The sequence below is a fragment of the Carcharhinus amblyrhynchos genome, chromosome 7 (genome assembly GCF_965287045.1).
Source record: "Carcharhinus amblyrhynchos chromosome 7, sCarAmb.v2.hapA, whole genome shotgun sequence".
Taxonomy (NCBI): domain Eukaryota; kingdom Metazoa; phylum Chordata; class Chondrichthyes; order Carcharhiniformes; family Carcharhinidae; genus Carcharhinus; species Carcharhinus amblyrhynchos.
This window is the reverse complement of record NC_137330.1, coordinates 18127201-18145458: the sequence shown is the minus strand read 5'-3', so window position 1 is coordinate 18145458 and position 18258 is coordinate 18127201. Positions and strand designations below refer to the sequence as shown.

General features: G+C 42.9%; 1 protein-coding gene and 1 pseudogene across 1 annotated transcript in view; one reads left to right on the top strand and one right to left on the bottom strand.

The window, feature by feature from the left end:
- The window catches only part of LOC145345354 (protein eyes shut homolog), a 308622-nt gene that overhangs the window by 208265 nt on the left and 82099 nt on the right, over positions 1–18258 (bottom strand). The gene's annotated exons all lie outside the window — the stretch shown is intronic.
- Positions 11027–11169, top strand: LOC145345805 (U2 spliceosomal RNA; annotated as a pseudogene).

Below are 18258 nucleotides of genomic sequence, written 5' to 3'. Positions count from 1 at the left end.
CTATGTGTGAAGAGATGCTTTCTGACAGCACCAACAAGCAGTTTCGCTCTAATTTTAGCATTAGGTCCTCTTCTTTTCAATTTGTAGATCTCCAAATTTACTGAGAATGCGAGGTAGGTGGTAGGGCATGTTGTGATGAGAATACAAATACATAAAGGCCAAAAGAGTAACTAGGGAGAGAGTAGGGCCTCTTAAGGATCAACAAGATCATCTATCTGTGGACCCAGAAGATATGGGTGAGATCCTGAATGAATATTTCTCATCAGTATTTACTGTTGAGAAAAGCATGGATATTAGGGAATTTGGGGAATTAAATATCGATGTCTTGAGGAGTGTACATATTACAGAGGAGGAGGTGCTGGAAGTCTTAAAGCACATTAGGGGTAGATAAATCCCTGGGACCTGATGAAGTGTATCCCAGGAAATTGTGGGAGGCTGGAGAGGAAATTGCAGGTTCGGTAGCAGAGATATTTAAAGCATTGATATTCACGAGTGAGGTGCCGGAAGGTTGGAGGATGGCAAATGTTGTGTTTTGTTTAGAAAGGGCTGCAGGGAAAAGCCTGGGAACTACAGGCCAGTAAGCCTCACATCTGTGGTGGGTAAATTGTTGGAAGGTATTTTGAGAGACAGGATCTACAGGCATTTACAGACACAAAGACTGATTCAGGACAGTCAGCATGGCTTTGTGCATGGAAGATCATGTCTCACAAATTTGATTGAATTTTTTGAAGGGGTAACTAAGAAGATAGATGACAGTAGTACAGTTGATGTTGTCTTCATGGACTTTAGCAAGACCTTTGACAAGGTACAGCTTGGTAGGTTATTGCGTAAGGTTAAATCTCAGGGGATCCGAGGTGAGGTAGCTAAATGGATACAAAATTGGCTTGATGACAGAAGCCAGAGGGTGGTTGCAGAGGGTTGGTTTTCAAAATGAAGACCTGTGACCAGCAGTGTGCCTCAGGGATTGTACTAGGTCCACTGTTATTTGTCATTTATATTAATGATTTGGGTGAGAATATAGGCAGCATGGTGAGTAAGTTTGCAGATGACACCAAGATTGGCGGCATAGTGGACAGTGAAGAAGGTTATCTCGGATCTTGATCAATTGGGCCAGTGGGCTGACGAATGGCAGATGGAGTTTAATTTAGATAAATGTGGGGCGACTCCAACCCAACAGCCATGTGGCTCTTAACTGCCCTCTGAAATACCGAGCAAGCCACTAATTCAAGGGCAATGAGGGATGAGCAACAAATGCTAGCTTTTGTCAATGATGCCACATCTCATGAAAGAATGAAGGTGACACAGTGGTTAACACTGCTGCCTCACAGCTCCAGGGACCTGGGTTCAATTCTAACCTTGGGTGACTGTCTGTGTGGAGTTCGCACATTCTCCACGTGTCTGTGTGTATTTCCTCCAGCTACTTCAAAGATGTACATGTTAGGTTGATTGGCCATGCTAAATTGCCCCTTAGTGTCAGGGGGGTCAGCAATGTAAATTCATGGGGTTACGGGCTTAGGACCTGGGTGAAATTGTCAGTGCAGGCTCAATGGATCAAATGGCCTCCCTCTGCATTGTAGGGATTGTGTGATTCCATGAATGTTTGAGGAGTTTCTAGCCAGGCATGTTCTCCCATTCTCGTTTATACATGCAACTCTGAAGCAGACCAAATTCACGTTAGACAAAAGAGGAAAATAGAGAGAGCTTTATTTGTAAAACTACCCACGAGCATCAGAAAATCAGCATTGAACTCAAACAAGAAACTATATTTTCCTGTTACTCCTGCCAGGTGAGAGCTTCTAAAAGAGAGAAAAATAAACACATGGATTTCCATAAAGTAATGATGTAGAACATGTACATAATAAAGCTCATTAATCAGCTGGAAGTCACACTGCATAGTTAAAGTGAACAGGGCAGTGCTATATATGTGCTGTAGATAAACTGTGTTCAATAATACAGAAATCTATAATTTCACTAGAGCTGTTGAATTCACAAACAATAATTTGCATTTATATAGTGCATTGAATGTCCCATGTTGCTCTCCAGGAACATGATCAGTTAGGAATTGATACCAAGTCGTGTAAGTATTACCATGGGTAATGGGAAAGGTAGGTTTTAAGAGACACCTTAAAGGAAGAAAGAGAGAAGGAGAGAGAGAGATAGAGAAATAGTGGTGGAGATGGTGTAAGGAGTGAATTGCACAGTTTAGGACTTAGACAGTTGAAGTCTAGGAGCAGTGTTGGAGGAGGTGACAAATTAGAAATATACAATTGTTCCATTCCTCTCCCTGGCAACAGACTTAGTCAGAAGTGGGATGTTCACGTGATGCTCTGCATTATTCGCAACTTCTCAGAGGGTAAAGCAGTTCATGTTCAAATTCTCAAGACCTGGGCAATATCCAATTTTGGGCTCATAAGTGGCTAGTAACATTTATGTCATACAAGTGCCAGGCAATGACCATCTCCAACAACAGATGATCTACCATTGTCCCTCGACATTCAATGGCATTACCATCACGGCATCATCCATAACCAACATCCTGCAGGTTAACTTTAGAATTAGAATCACTGCAGTGCAGAAGGAGACCATTCAGCCCACTGAGCCTGTACCAACAACAATCCCATCTAGGCCCTATCCCCTATCGACACATTTACCTTGCTAGTCCCCTGGACCTAAGGAACAATTTAGCATGGTCAATCAATCAAAACCTGCGCATCTTTTTTAGAGCTTAAGAGAAAACTAAGAACAAAGAACAAAGAACAACACAGCACGGGAAACAGGCCCTTCGGCCCAACGAGCCCACGCCACCATCTTAACAATGTGTTTTTCCTCCTCCACCCTTGACCTATGCCTATGCTTATGGTACCCCCATTGGAAACCAGATTTAGGGACATAATTTAGGGACAATTTGTTACACCAGTCAGCCAAAGAGCACATCTTTGGGGTGTGGGAGGAAACCGGAGCACCTGGAGGAAACCCAGGCAACCACAGGGAGAATGAGCAAACTCCCACAGACACTGGCCCAAATCCATGTATCTGCACAGCAAACAGTGATAGTCACTGAACTGTTGTGGTGCCCATCTGCTCGTCCAGTTTTAAGTATACACAAACAACGCGAAGTACTAGGCTACTCTTGAACTTTCAAGAGCAGCCCACGCACGACCTACCGCGTGCAGGCCCCTCGTTAGATTGTGTGGACTGAAAACAAGAGCACTCGGAGGAAACCTAGACTGACACTGGGAGAATGTGCAAACTCCACACAATGACCCAAGGCCAGAATTGAACCCAAGTCACTGGCACTGTAAGGCAGCAGTGATAACCACTTGTGTCACCCAAGAATCAACAAACTGAGTTGGCCAGGGATCAAACTCAGGTCAACTGGTTGGAAGGCAGCTAAGCTCACCACTACACCACCACTGACAAGAAACTGAACTGGATTAGCCACCTCAATACTGTGGCTACAACAGAAGGCAATAAGTTTGGAAACTTGCAATGATTAACTCACCTCGTGATTCCCCAAAAGCCTATCTGCCATTTCCAAGGCATAAGTCAGGTGTGAGATGAGATACTCTCCACTTGCCTGGATGAGTGCAGCTCCAACAACACTCAAGAAACTCAACACCATTCAGGACAAAGCAGCCTGTTTGATTGCTATCCCCTCCACAAACCTTCAATCTCTCCACCACCGACAAACAGTGGCAGTCACGCCACTCATAATCTTGCACACTTCTATCAGGTCGCCCCTCAACCTCCATCATTCCAGTAAGAACAAACCAAGTTTCCCCAACTCATCCACATAGTTAATACCCTCCATCCCAGGTAACATCCTGGTAAATCTTTTCTGTACTCTCTCCAAAGCCTCCACATCCTTCTGGTAGTGTGGCGACCAGAATTGAACACTATATTCCAAGTGCGGCCTAACGAAGTTTCTATAAAGCTGCAACATGACTTGCCAATTTTTAAACTCAATGCCCCAGCTGATGGAGGCAAGCATGCCATATGCCTTCTTGACTATTATTTCTACCTGCGTTGCCACTTTCAGTGACCTGTATACCCAGATCCCTCTGCCTATTAATACTCTTAAGGGTTCTGCCATTTATCATACATTTCCTATCTTTATTAGATCTTCCAAAATGCAATATCTCACATTTGTCCAGATTAAACTCCATCTGCCATCTCTCTGCCCAAGTCTCCAACTGATTTATATCCTGTTGCATCCTCTGATGGTTCTCATCACTATCCGCAAATTCACCAAACTTTGTGTTGTCTGCAAACTTACGAATCAAACCAGTTACATTTTCTGCCAAAACATTTACATACGTTACATTACAAACAGCAAAGGTCGCAGCACTGATCCCTGAGGAATGCCACTTGTTGCAGCCCTCCATTCAGAAACGCACCTTCTGTCTTCTATGACCAAGCCAGTTTTGTATCCACCTTGCCAGATCACCTCTGATCCCATGTGACTTCACCTTCTGCACCAGTCTGCCACGAGGGACCTTGTCAAAGGCCTTACTGAAGTCCATGTAGACAACATCCACTGCCCTATCCTCATCAATCATTAAGATATGGTCGCACCAACGCCCTTTACAATTGTAGCAAAAATTCCCGATATTTACATTCCATTTCCCCTGCCATAAATGGTAACATTCCACTTGACTTCCAAATCACTTGTATTTGTATCACTTATGTGATTCATGGACCAGAACACTCTGGTACAGAGGGAACTCCTCTGTACCACAGAGTTTTCCAATCTCTCTCCATTTAGAAAATGCACTGCTCTCTTATAGCCAGTAAGTAGTCAAAAAGTAGAGGGGAGGCCACAGTCTGATCAACCATGAACTTATTAAATGGAGGATCAGGCTGAAAGAATTGATTAGATGATTCCGGCTTCTAATTTACATGTTTGTATGTGCATATGTTTAAGGAGCATTCTTCATGGCCAATTCTCCTAAGCTGCACATCTTTGAACTGTGGAAGGAAACTGGAGCACCCGGAGGAAACCCACAGATGGGGAGAACGTGCAAACTTCACACGGACAGTGACTGGAGGCCAAAATCGAATTTGGATCCCTGGCGCTGTAAGACAGCAATGCTAATGGTACTGTGACACCATGCCATTAACCTCTGGCATCGGACAGTGATTAAAGTGAGAGCCACGCTGAGATTATCCAAAAACAACCCTCTGGTCGACCACCACAACAACCTTCGCTACCCTCAATTCGTGGCAATGCTTACACCGCCCTTACAAATTTCTCCCCGATGAATTCTCACATCCTTCACAATGTTCCTCTCTTGATCATGCTTATCCCCCCCCTCCCAGCTCGACAATGCCCACCCCCATCATAGAAATCCTCACCCCCTCCCTTCTCGACAATCCTTACACCCTTCATTGCTGACAATGCTCACCCCCCCCTCAACGATGCCCACACCCATCACCCCAACAATGCCCACCCCCTCCCCTCCCAGCAATCCTAACCCCCCTCCCCTCCTTACAATTCTCACCCCTCCCCTTCGCCAATGCCCTCCCCCTCCCCTCCCAACAATCCTAACCCCCCTCCCCTCCTTACAATACTCACCCCCTCCCCCTCGCCAATGCCCTCCCCCTCCCCTCCCAACAATCCTAACCCCCTTCCCCTCCTTACAATACTCAGCCCCTCCCCCTCCCCAATGCCCACCCCCTCCCCTCCCAACAATCCTAACCCCCCTCCCCTCCTTACAATTCTCAGCCCCTCCCCCTCGCCGATGCCCACCCCCTCCCCTCCCAACAATCCTAACCTCCCTCCCCTCCCTACAATGCTCCCTGTCCCCTCTCGACAATGTTCACCCCCTCATCTCAATCCCCCCCACAATACTCACACCCTCACACCACTCGAACCCCCTCCTAATCTACGACTCCCCCCCCCCCCCCGCCACTACAAATTCATAAAAGCAATTAAAAATCTTAAGCATTAGAAATTTAAAACGTTTTTTCAACAACTTAAAAAACTCACCATAACACAGCAAGCATGCTGACCTGAGATAGTGGCAAGCCTTTCTGCTCCTTGCCTTACCCCATCCTGCTTGCAGATCCCTGCAATAATGGGCCCTACTTTACCATTCTGATTCTAAGTGCTGGGCAGACTTGAAACTGGGAGTGTTTCAGATCCGACTTTTAGACCCGTTCTCAGGCGCCGTCGGATGCTCGGCATTTACTTGCTCACTAACTGGAGCGCCTGAATCGGACTTTTTTAGAGCATGTCTGTTTCGCACCGATTCTGGATGGCTGAACGCAGTGGTAAAGGAGGAATTGCTGTTGCATGTTGAACTGCATGTAACCCATTAAGTCAATTTAAATGCATGCTAATACATTTAAAGGGCCATCGCGCCCACAAATTAACCAAGTATTATAAGCTGAAAAGATATTTTCAATGTATGTGTATTGTGCGCCTTGGCCAACTTTGTTCTGATTGCAGCATGATGGGAAACAGTGGCAGACAGGCCAAATTCTTTCAATACAATGGAGCACAGAAAGGCTACTTCTGTTATCGGTTCTTGGATATGTGAAAGGCAAGTGCAGTATAGTCTGGTATTTAATCACTCATCGTAGCGAGGCTGGAGCAGCCTCCCAAGCGGATCAAGGAGACCCCAGTTCCAGTGAAAGAGTGACCCCTTTCACCAATTAAAAATCACAGATGTTAATTATTGCCTTGGTCATTAGTAAGAAGTGGGTTAGGTTTCCTCAGTAAAGGGGAAGGAACCTACAGGGGCTCTGAGATAATAATGTCCTTTTCCTGTCGACAGGTGGAACGTTATTGGCTAAGGTGTTATGTTGTGATTGGACTCTCAGTCTGATTGATAAGACTAGACAGGATATTGAAATGTTCAGATTAATATAATAATTTTTCCTTGTAATATTAGCTCAGAGAGGACAGTCAACCCTCAGTGACTATGTCTCCCTCCTGATGCATGCATTAGCAAATAAATTCCTTCTCATTCTTTAACTATATACTGTCTTTCGAGTCTATGTGCTAGTTGAGTGAGGTCAACAAGTATAGGGCAGCCAGAGGACACCTCAAAAAATTCCTGTTACATCATTAACTCCCCCAACCCCAATCATTTCCTCTCTTCAAGTATTTATCCAATTCCTTTTGAAAGTTATTGGCTGTGCTTCCACTGACCTTTCCAGGTGGCTTTCTCCAGATCACAAAAACTTTGAAATAGTTCCTTTTCATTTTACTATGAACCAAAATCTAAACTGAAATAGAAATCCTAATTGATTCAAGGGTGACTCTAGAAGTTTCTGGAAAATTGACAACATGGCAGCTCTATTACCACTGAAGTAACAAATCTAATAAATGTACTGGTTTCCAGCCAACATGAATCATAAATCAGCTATTCATGCTGAACAGAGATAATCTATTAATGTAGTTGCTAGATATTTTACCGTTGGCCAATAATTCTTCATCCGCCAAAACCAACTGAACATTTTAATTTGCCATGAAATCGTGACAAATTAAGGTCAGTAAAATGTGCTCATTAAAATCAATAACAGTTTTGATTGTTTGAACTTTTAAAGCTTAAGGAAAACAGATTTATTGAATTGTTTTTAATGCCTTGTTAGGTATTGCCTTCTAACAGCAGGAAATCTGTGACCATATTATTTCTGCAATGAAGTACAGAGCATCCAATGTCATCTAAAATAACCCGAGATGAATCAGCTCATATTCAGTGATCTGAGTTCCTCTTCACAGTTTCCTCCTAAGCTAAATACTCCTCCTTTAAGCTTCTCCTTTGAACGTATCTCCTTGAACAAACTTTTGAACTCCTGATTGAAGGTCTTCAGATGTGATGTTGTGTTAATTTTGCCTTACCCATCCAGTGAAGTGCTTTGGGATGTTTTGCTCTGCATCAATGGTCGCCGCATTATAAGAAGGATGTGGAGGCATTGGAAAGGGTGCAGAGGAGGTTTACCAGGATGTTGCCTGGTATGGTGGGAAGGTCTTATGAGGAAAGGCTGAGGAGTTGAGGTTGTTTTCATTAGAAAGAAGAAGGTTGAGAGGTGACCTAATTGAGGTATACAAGATGATCAGAAAAACATCACAATAGTACTGAAAGGGGATATATCCAAGGGTTCAGCCACTAAGTCTATATGGGTAGAACTGAGAAATAAAAAGGGGGAAATCACTTTGATAGGGTTGTATTATAGGCCCTCAAATAGTCATTGGGAAATTGAGGAGCAAATATGTAAGGAGATTACAGGTAACTGCAAGAAAGACAGGGTGGTAATAGTAGGAAATTTTAACTTTCCCAGCCTTGATTGGGACAGCCATAGTATTAGAGTGTTTGATGGAGAGAAATTTATTGAGTGTATTCAGGAGGAACTTCTCATTCAGTATGTGGAAGGCCCAACTCGAGAGGGGGCAAAACTTGACCTCCTCTTGGGAAATAAGGAAGGACAGGTGACAGAAGTGTTAGTGAGGGATCACTTTAGGACCAGTGACCATAATTCCATTAGTTTTAAGATAGCTATGGAGAATGATAGATCTGGCCCAAAAGTTAAAATTCTAAATTGGGGCAAGGCCAATTTTGATGGTATCAGGCAGGAACTGGGGGATTCTGTGGGAAGGCAAAGGGACATTGGTTAGTTGGAGGTTTTCAAAAGTGTGTTAACCCCTATGCCTAAACTTATGCCAGGGTAAGCATATTCGTCTTAGAGAGATAGGCAAGGCTGGTAGAGTTAGGAACCCTGGATGACTTGGGATATTGAGGCCCTGGTCAAGAAGAAGAAGGAGGCACATGACATGCACAGGCAGCTAGGACCAAGTGAATCCATTGAAGAGTATAGAGGGTGTAGGAGTAGAGTTGAGAGAGAAATCAGGAGAGCAAAATGGGGACATGAGTTTATTTTGGCAGATAAGGCAAAGAAAAATCCAAAGAGCTTCTACAAATACATAAAGTCAAAAGATTAACTAGGGGAAAGAATAGAGTGTCTTAAGGATCAACAAGGTCATCTATGTGTAGATCCACAAGAGATGGGTGAGATCCTAAATGAATATTTCTCATCAGTATTTACTGTTGAGAAAAGCATGGATGTTAGGGAACTTGGGGAAATAAAAAGTGATGTCTTGAGAAGGAGGAGGAGGTGCTGGAAGCCTTAAAGTGCATCAAGGTAGATAAATTCCTGGGACCTGATGACTGGGATGTTAGGGAGGGAATTACAGGTCCCCTAGCAGCGATATTTGAATAATCGATAGTCACAGGTGAGGTGCCTGAAGATTGGAGAGTGGCAAATGTTGTACCTTTGTTTAAAAGGGACAGTAGGGAAAAGCCCAGGGACTACAGTCCAATAAGCCTCACATCTGTGGTGGGTAAATTGTTGGAAGGTATTTTGAAAGACAGGATCTACAGGCATTTAGAGATGCAAGGACTAATGAGGAACAGTTAGCATGGCTTTGTGAGTGGAAAATTATGTCTCACAAATTTGACTGAGTTTTTTGAAGGGGTAACCAAGAAGGTATATGAAGGCAGTACAGTTGATGTTGATGTCTTTGGCAAGGTACCACATGGTAGGTTGTTGCATAAGGTTAAATCTCACAGGATCCGGGGTGAGGTAGCTAAATGGATATAAAATGGACAGAAGACAGAGGGTAGCTGTAGAGTGTTGCTTTTCAAATTAGAGATCTGTGACCAGTGGTATGCCTCAGGGATTGGTGCTGGGTCCACTGTTACTTCTCATTTATATTAATGATTTGGATGAGAATATATGAGGCATGGTTAGTAAGTGTGCAGATTATACCACAATTGGTGGCATAGTGGAGAAGAAGGTTATCTTGATCAATTGGGCCAGTGGGCTGGCGAATGGCAGACGGAGTTTAATTTAGATAGATGCAAGGTGATGCATTTTGGTAGATTGAACCAGGGCAGGATCTACTCAGTTAATGGCAGGGCGTTGGGAAGAGTTACAGAACAAAGAGATCTCGGGGTTCATAAGGTTCATAACTCCTTGAAAGTGGAGTCACAGGTGGACAGAGTGGCACGCTTCGTTTCATTTGTTAGAACATTGAATACAGGAGTTGGGATGTCTTGTTGAAGTTGTACAAGACATTGTAAGGGCACACTTGGAATACCGTGTACAGTTCAGGTCACCTTATTATAGAAAGTATATTATTAAACTAGGAAGAGTGCAGAAAAGATTTACTAGGATGCTACCTGAACTTGATGGTTTGAGTTTTAAGGACAGGCTGGATAGACTGGGACTTTTTTCTCTGGTGACTGAGGGGTGATCTGATAAGATCTATAAAATAAGGAGGGGCACAGATCAGTGAAATAGTCAATATATTCTCCCAAAGATAGGGGAGTCTAAAACTAGAGGGCATAGGTTTAAGGTGAGAGGGTAGAGATACAAAAGGGTCCAGAGAGTCAATTTTTTTTCTCACAGAGAGTGGTAACTGTCTGGAACATGCTGCCAGCGGTAGTAGTAGAGATGGATACATTTTGTCTTTTAAAAAATGTTTAGACAGTTACGTGGCTAATATGGGTATAGGGGGATATGGGCCAAATGCGGGCGATTGGTGAATAGCTTAGGGGCTTTAAAAAAAGGGTGGCATGGACAAGTTGGGCCGAAGGGCCTGTTCCATGCTGTAAACGATCATTACTCTATGACCAGTGCAGTCAAGATAAGTGTTAAGTCGGACTTTTCTTTAGTAAAGAAGATTATCATCTAAAGTTTGATTTCTCTGTGACAAATTGTTTACATGAAATTTTGAGTCTAGTGAAGGAGTTGTGCTTTCAATTAGTGCTTGATGTGTCCAGGGACTGCCTAGCTCTCTCAAACTGAGAAGTATTCATTTAGCTCAAAGCAGAATCCATTCGGTATTCACTTATAAAAGTCTGTTGCCCGGAGAAACAGACTTTTCAATGCTGATGAAACTGACAGCTCCAAGTCATCACTGAATAAGAAAGTCCTCCAATCTTTCAAAACCTGAATCTTTTGCACATCAGCTTACTTTATAAGACAATACTGAATCTGGTCCTAATGTTACAAAAGAATCGCTTCTTGGCCTTTTGGCTAAGATCAAGTGTAATAGTGACATGCTGCACTTGGTTGAAGTTATGAGGTTACATTTTAGCTTCATTTGAAGCAATTTTTAAAAGCTGCATCTCGGCCTTTTGGCTAAGATGCAAATCAGATCAAGCCTTGGAGGGGGAGCAATGTCTATTCCAATCAGCTTGGATCATGTAGATCAAGCCCAAGACAGGACGTGAGAGCACTGTCTTGTCAGCTTGGATCAGGAATGTCGCAACTTGTTGGGACTCTGAATTGGACTTGATTTGACTGAATTGGATAAGTAAAAATAAAGAATCAGTGGAGACAGCACAAAAACAATTTGCAACTGCAACATTTTAACTATCAGGAAAACTGAGAAAATTGATGGAGGCTTTCAAAACTATGCAGGAGCTCGTTGCAGTCAATATGAAAAAGAAGTTTCTACCTTTGGAGGGACCAGAACAAGAGGCCATAAATATAAACTCGCCACTAATAAATGCAATTGAAAATTCAAGGGAAATTTCTTAATGGAAATTGATCAGAATGCGGAACTTGTTTAGACATGAAGTGGTCAAGTTTAAAAATACAGTACGAATGAAGTTAAATGAAAGTGAAATAAGTGCATAGATAGAGGGACAGCACTGAGAACGAGAGATAAGCCTTGTGTGAAGTAGAAACACCGATAGATCATTTGGGCTGAGGGGCATACTGTGCATGCAGAGTTCCTCAGACTGTGGTTGAGATTTTTCCACCTGTGAACAGCAGGTTTCGCTGTGGCAGATGGGAAGATTCTGCCTCATGTCTCTCATAGAAAAGACAAAATTGTACCTGCCTCTATAGGGCCGTAGAGGTTTACAGCATGGAAACAGGCCCTTCGGCCCAACCTGTCCATACTGTCCTTTTTTAAACCCCTGTGCTAGTCCCAATTGGCTGCATTTGGCCCATATCCCTCTATACCCACCTTACCCATGCAATTGTCAAAATGCTTTTTAAAAGACAAAATGACAATCTCTAGGAAGGAGGGCAGAGGACTAGCTGTAGGGAGCTTAGTTCAATCTTTCGCTGAGGTAGTTGAAGCCCCAAATGATGTTCAAAGTCAGGGGGGTGCCCAGCCAATAGGTCATCGAAACATTGTCAACTTCTGAATAGGTGGAAAAATGTGAGGATGTGGGGAGTGCTCCAGAAATGTCTTCACAACAACCACTTGTATTTATATAGCATTTTCAAGATTATGCAACATCCCAAAGAATCTCTGTACGTGTTAAGAAGCAAAATTTGTTGCTGGGGCCCATAAGATTTTTGGATAGTTAACCAAAAGCTTGGTCAAAAAGATAAGTTTTAAGGAAATTCACAAAGGAGGAGAAAGAGGTAGAGGAGTGGAGGGGTATATGAAGGGAATTCCAGATCTAGGGCCCAAACAGCCACAAGGATGGCCACCAAGGATGGAAAAAAAAGCAAGGCTGAAGGGGATAAGATTGGAGAAATACAGTTATCTCAGATGGTTGTTGGATTGGAGGGGATCACAGAGATAGAGAGTGGTGAGATGTAGAGGGATTTGAAAACTAGGATGAGAACTATAACTTTTGTCACTAAAATGACTCTGGATGACAAAACTGGTAAGAAAGGATAATTGGAAATGAGCGAAGTAACACCAAAAAATCTGAGAACATTTTCCGGGCTACTGGGGTCAGGGTGCAGAGTGTTAATGATCCCTTGGAGGGCTGAGAATCTGGAGGATCACATCAATACCAGACCACCAATGACACTGGCCTATATTTTCCTGTAAACAGAGAAGGAATGGTATTGGCTGTCCATTGATTTAATCTGCAGCCTGCTCATAGGCTTTGAATGGCAACTTATAGTGGCTGGACATTACTTTCATCCCACATGGGATCCATGGCATATGTGTGAACAGAACATTGAGGTCCTTCAATCAGATTGCAGAGTCTAAAGCAGGAAGTACAAATTAAAATCACTAATTCATTGTAAAATCATGTAGACAGAGCAAAATAAAGAGAGGCAGTGAGGGGTAGGATTAAGACAGCTAAGACAAAAGGCAAACACTTTGGATATCCTGAGGTCCTGAAAGTCTTTCTTCATTCAGGACTATACCTTTGGTCAATGAGAATTAGTCAGCACTCAAAGTCATTAAAATATGTTCCAATAAATCAAGTTACGGAGATCAGTAACCGTGACAATTACAAGCTTAGAGATGCTCATTCATCAAGGTTTACATGTACTGTAATCAGTTTTACTTCTTAGTTTATCCTGAAACTAAATAGTTTCAGTAGGAGGTAGCCCATGATAAATGTTCATATTCTGAGTCACTATTATCAAGCTAGTAATCCTTTTCCCATATTCAAACATTTCCTGGGTGGCATGGTGGCACAGTGGTTAGCACTGCTACTTCACAGCACCAAGGAGCCAGGTTTGATTCTGGCCTTTGGTGACTGTATGAATTTTGTACGTGGGTTATGATTACACGTGGGTTTCCTCTGAGTGTTCCATTTTCCTCCCACAGTTCAAAGATATGTAGGTTAGATTGATTGGCCATGCTAAGTTGCCTCTTAGTGGCCAAAGACGTGTAAGTTAGGTGGATAAGCCATGGTAAATGCATGGGGTTATGGGGATAGGGCAGGAGAACAGAAGAACATAAGAAATAGGAGCAGGAGTAGGCCATCTAGCCCTTCGAGCCTGCTCCGCCATTCAATAAGATCATGGCTGATCTGAAGTGGATCAGTTCCACTTTCCTGCTTTCTCCCCATAACCCTTAATTCCCTTGTCTGTCAAAAATCTATCTACCCGTGACGTAAATATATTTAGCGAGGTAGCTTCCACCACTTCAACGGGCGGAGAATTCCAGAGATTCACCACCCTTTGAGTGAAGAAGTTCCTCCTCAACTCCGTTCTAAACTGCGCCCCCCTTATCTTGAGGCTGTGCCCTCTAGTCCTGCTGTCCTTTCTAAGCGGGAAGAATCTCTCTACCTCTACCCTATCCATCCCTTTCATTATCGTATACGTCTCTATAAGATCCCCCCTCATCCTTCTAAACTCCAACGAATACAGACCCAGTCTACTTAGTCTCTCTTCATAGTCCAACCCCCTCATCTCCAGAGGCAAGGCTTGGGTGGGATGCTCTTTCAGTGATCCAGTGCAGACTCAATGGGCCAAATAACGAATATCTGCTCTGTGGGGATTCTAAGGATTCTTCTAATGAAAGAGGGATATTAAATGTAAAAAATGTTTTTTTTTGCTTAAACCTCCGACAATAATTAAATTCTGACGGATTGCGATTGCACTTGTAATATTAAATCTTCAGTACCAAAAAGATCGGCAGCAATTAAAATTTACCACAGTATTTAAAATTCACTTACACCTGAATGTACTGGACTTATTTTTTCTGTCACATTTACTTGTTATATATTGAGTTACTGATGTAGAATGGCTTATAGAAGAACAGGGCAACTGGTTTAGCAACCTCCCAATCTCCACCATTAACAACACACACGTGGCCTCTGGAAGTCGCTGTCGAATTTACTCCATAAATAATGCTGATGGCATCAGTGCCATTTGCAATACAAAATATTTCACAAAATGTTTCACTTCAGGCAAATCCAGGCACAGAAACCATGATAGTTATTGCTTGCAGTGGTGGGCCGAACAAAGAAAATGAATGTTTTCCAGTTTAAACAAGGGTCACGCTGGAGTGGTACAAATATCGCAGATAGTTATTGCATGTGGCACCTAATGGCGTAATTCACTCTGTCTGGTATGTCCTGTAACATTCACCTTTCAATGTGCATTGAATTTCCATCAAGGAAGCAAAGACTGATATCAAACCAGAAGGAGTATAAAGAGAGATGTCAGGTTTATCACAGGCCCGTTATTTGAAATATTTATATTGCAAATTGTTTATAAGTAGGGCAGCATTAAGCTTATGTATTCCTGTCAGAAGCGACTGCTTCCTCCAACACCAACTGTGCGCGCTGCACTGCACTTCCAAATTACTTTGTTTGTTGTAAAACACTTCCGATATCCTGAGGTCCTGAAAATCTTTCTTCGTTCATGATTCTACCTCTGCCAATGAGAATTTATAAACGCAATAAGACTTTAAAATATGTTCCAACAAATGAAGTTACAGAGACCAGTAATCGTGACAATTACAAGCTTAGAGGTGCACAATCATCAAGGTTTACATGTACTGTCATCAGTTTTAACTCCCTGTTTACCCTGAAACTAAATGGTTTCAGTTGGAGTCGGTCCAGGATAAATGCACAGTTTCCGAATTACTATTGCCGAGCTCGTTAATACTCCTTTTCCCATACTCAAACTTTTTTCTCCTTCATCGCTTCACTATCTTCTGACTTCTTGTTGTTCATGATATTATGGCAGGAATTTTCCATCCGTTCATGTTGGCGGGGCAGGATCTTCCAGTCTCACCAATGGCGCACTCCAACCGCAGGTTTTCCGGTCACAAGGGGTGTATTTGACTGGAAACCTCATTGACAATGGTGGGACCAAAAGATTCCACTGCCAGCCAATGGGGCCACCTCCTGGTGACATGAAACACTCAGCAGGTTGATCATAGATCATAGAAACCCTGCAGTACAGAAAGAGGCCCTTCGGCCCAACGAGTCTGCACCGAACACAATCCTACCCAGGCTCTACCCCCATATCCCTACATATTATACCCACTAATCCCTCTAACCTACACATCCCTGGACACTAAGGGGCAATTTCTTAGCATGGCCAATCAACCTAACTCGCACATCTTTGGACTGTGGGAGGAAACCGAGTACTCAGAGGAAACCCATGCAGACACGAGGGGAATGTGCAAACTCCACACAGACAGTGACCCAAGCCAGGAATCAAACCCAGGACTCTGGAGCTGTGAAGCAGCAGTGCTAACCACCGTGCTACCGTACCGCCCCTGTGCTACTGTGGTATTCATCGTGCTACCATTGCGCGATGAATCCTACTCTATGTATTTTGTGGTAACATGAGCAACTGAAGGAGACCAGTCAGCCTATTGGGCCAGCTTCACCATGGCTGAAATCTGGCTCAAAGCTCTTTGCTCACCTTTGCTCCATATTCTTTGACACCTTTATCTAATAATAATTTTGCAATCTCAGTCTTAGAAAAGAAACCGTAGAAAATTTACAGCTCAGAATCAGGTCTTTTGGCCCTTCTTGTCTGTGCCGAACCATTTTTTGCCTAGTCCCACTGACCTGCACTTGGACCATGTCCCTCCACCTCCCTCCCATCCATGAACCCGTCCAAGTTTTTCTTAAATGTTAAAAGTGACCCCGCATTTATCACTTTACCCGGCAGCTCATTCCAACTCCCACTGCTCTCTGCGTGAAGACCCCCCTAATATTCCCTTTAAACTTTTCTCCTTTCACCCTTCACCCATGCCCTCTGGTTTTTTTCTCCCCTAGCCTCAGTGGAAAAAGCCTGCTTGAATTCACTCTATCTGTAATAGAAACATAGATAGATCTTGAAAACCCCAAATGTCCTCTGATATCTAGAAAATTTAACAGACACTGTATTTTTACTATTGTTTGTATGAAGCAGTGCTTCTATTGAATCCTTATAATGTTTAAACACTGTAATCAGATTGCCTCTCAATCTTCTATATTGAAAGTAATACTTCAGTGTAATGGAACACATTTCCGTTCTTGGAGCTCAACCCCTCTGTTGTGTGTGATATAATAGTTTAAATACCACTCATAAGGAATTGTGTGAACACACTGTGGCTTTTATTCACTAAGAACTGGCACATGGGAATAGATATAAATTACAAAAAACAAAGGATGTCAGAACTGTTGAGTTGTGTGTGCTGTGTTGAAACTGAGGCTGAATCACATGAAACACTTCCCTGAAAGTTTTGGCATGTTGCAATCCCTTAAAGTCTTAGTACAGTTTTTTCCAACAAGGTTTAGTGAGAACAGAATGCTTTGCGATATCTTCCCACAACTGAGGAGTGCTAAGTTATTCACGAAGAGAGAAACAGCTTGAATTTCTATACTCCTATCACAGCCTCAGGAATCACAAAAACCACAGTGAAATACTTCTGATGTGCCGCCACTGTTGTGGGGGAAATGGGGCAGGAATCTGTACACAGCAAGCTCCATCAAACAATAATGAGATCAACAACCAAGTCATTTGTTTTAGTGGTGGTTGTAGTACAGTGAAACCCTAATTTTACGTGCCCCGATTTAGCGCGAATTCGGATATAACGCGATGAATCATTGGACCCTTTTATTCTGCTCTTTCTGGGGAACTGACAAGTTTTTGGTGAGTTAATTTGGTGTTTTCATGAAGGAAGTTTGCCACTTAGGTGGGAAAGCCTAGGCAGCAGTCAGCTCATCATGTGTAGAGAATTGCTGGGAAAAGGGTCTGGGGCCAGCCTTTTCATCACGTCAATCCACCATGGAAGATGTTGATAAGCCAGATTTTTACAGCTTCACAGAGGAAGATGTGCGTGAGGCAGTGAAGCTGTCTGAATGCAGCAAAGAAGAGCTACACCAGTGTCCCACTGCCGATGATGAATGCCCAACGTATGAGCATCTGACAGACGCCGAGGTTGCCTGTAATGTTACTATAGCACCGGCGGAGGCAAGTGTACCGGTTCTTGAGCCATAAGAAGATGATAATGAAGACCCTCCATCCCCAAAAGTGTCTGAAGCCATTGAACACCTCGAGGCAAACCTCCATTGGCTGGAGATCCAGGAGGTAGACCACATAAAAATCATCCAACTCAGAAGCATTCTAGATTTCGCTCACAGCCAGCAAAATGCTACGTTCAAGCAAAGAACATGTGATCACTTTTCTAAAATAAACTATTGTTGTTTTGTTTATTAAAAAGCTTTACTAAAAATTAATTTGTGTTTTCATTTCTACTGTGACACCAACGGTTCATTTGCAGAATTCTTTAATTCAAAGGTAATTTACTTGCCTGATGGTAAATGTGCAAAAATTGGGTCAAATAGGGTGATAATAGGGGTCTTTTAGAATGTTAGGTCAACACTGGGTCAGTTTGAACGCTGAGTTTCTTGAACCCCGATTTAACGTGATCCCGCTTTTATCGCGATAACATTCTATGGACCCCAACCATCGCGTTATCACAGGGCCATACTATACTTCCAAAAGGTAGCAGCATTTTAGTATAATCGCGGTCAAACTGAACTGACTAATGTTATTTGCTGGACCACAAGGGCTAGATAAGCATAT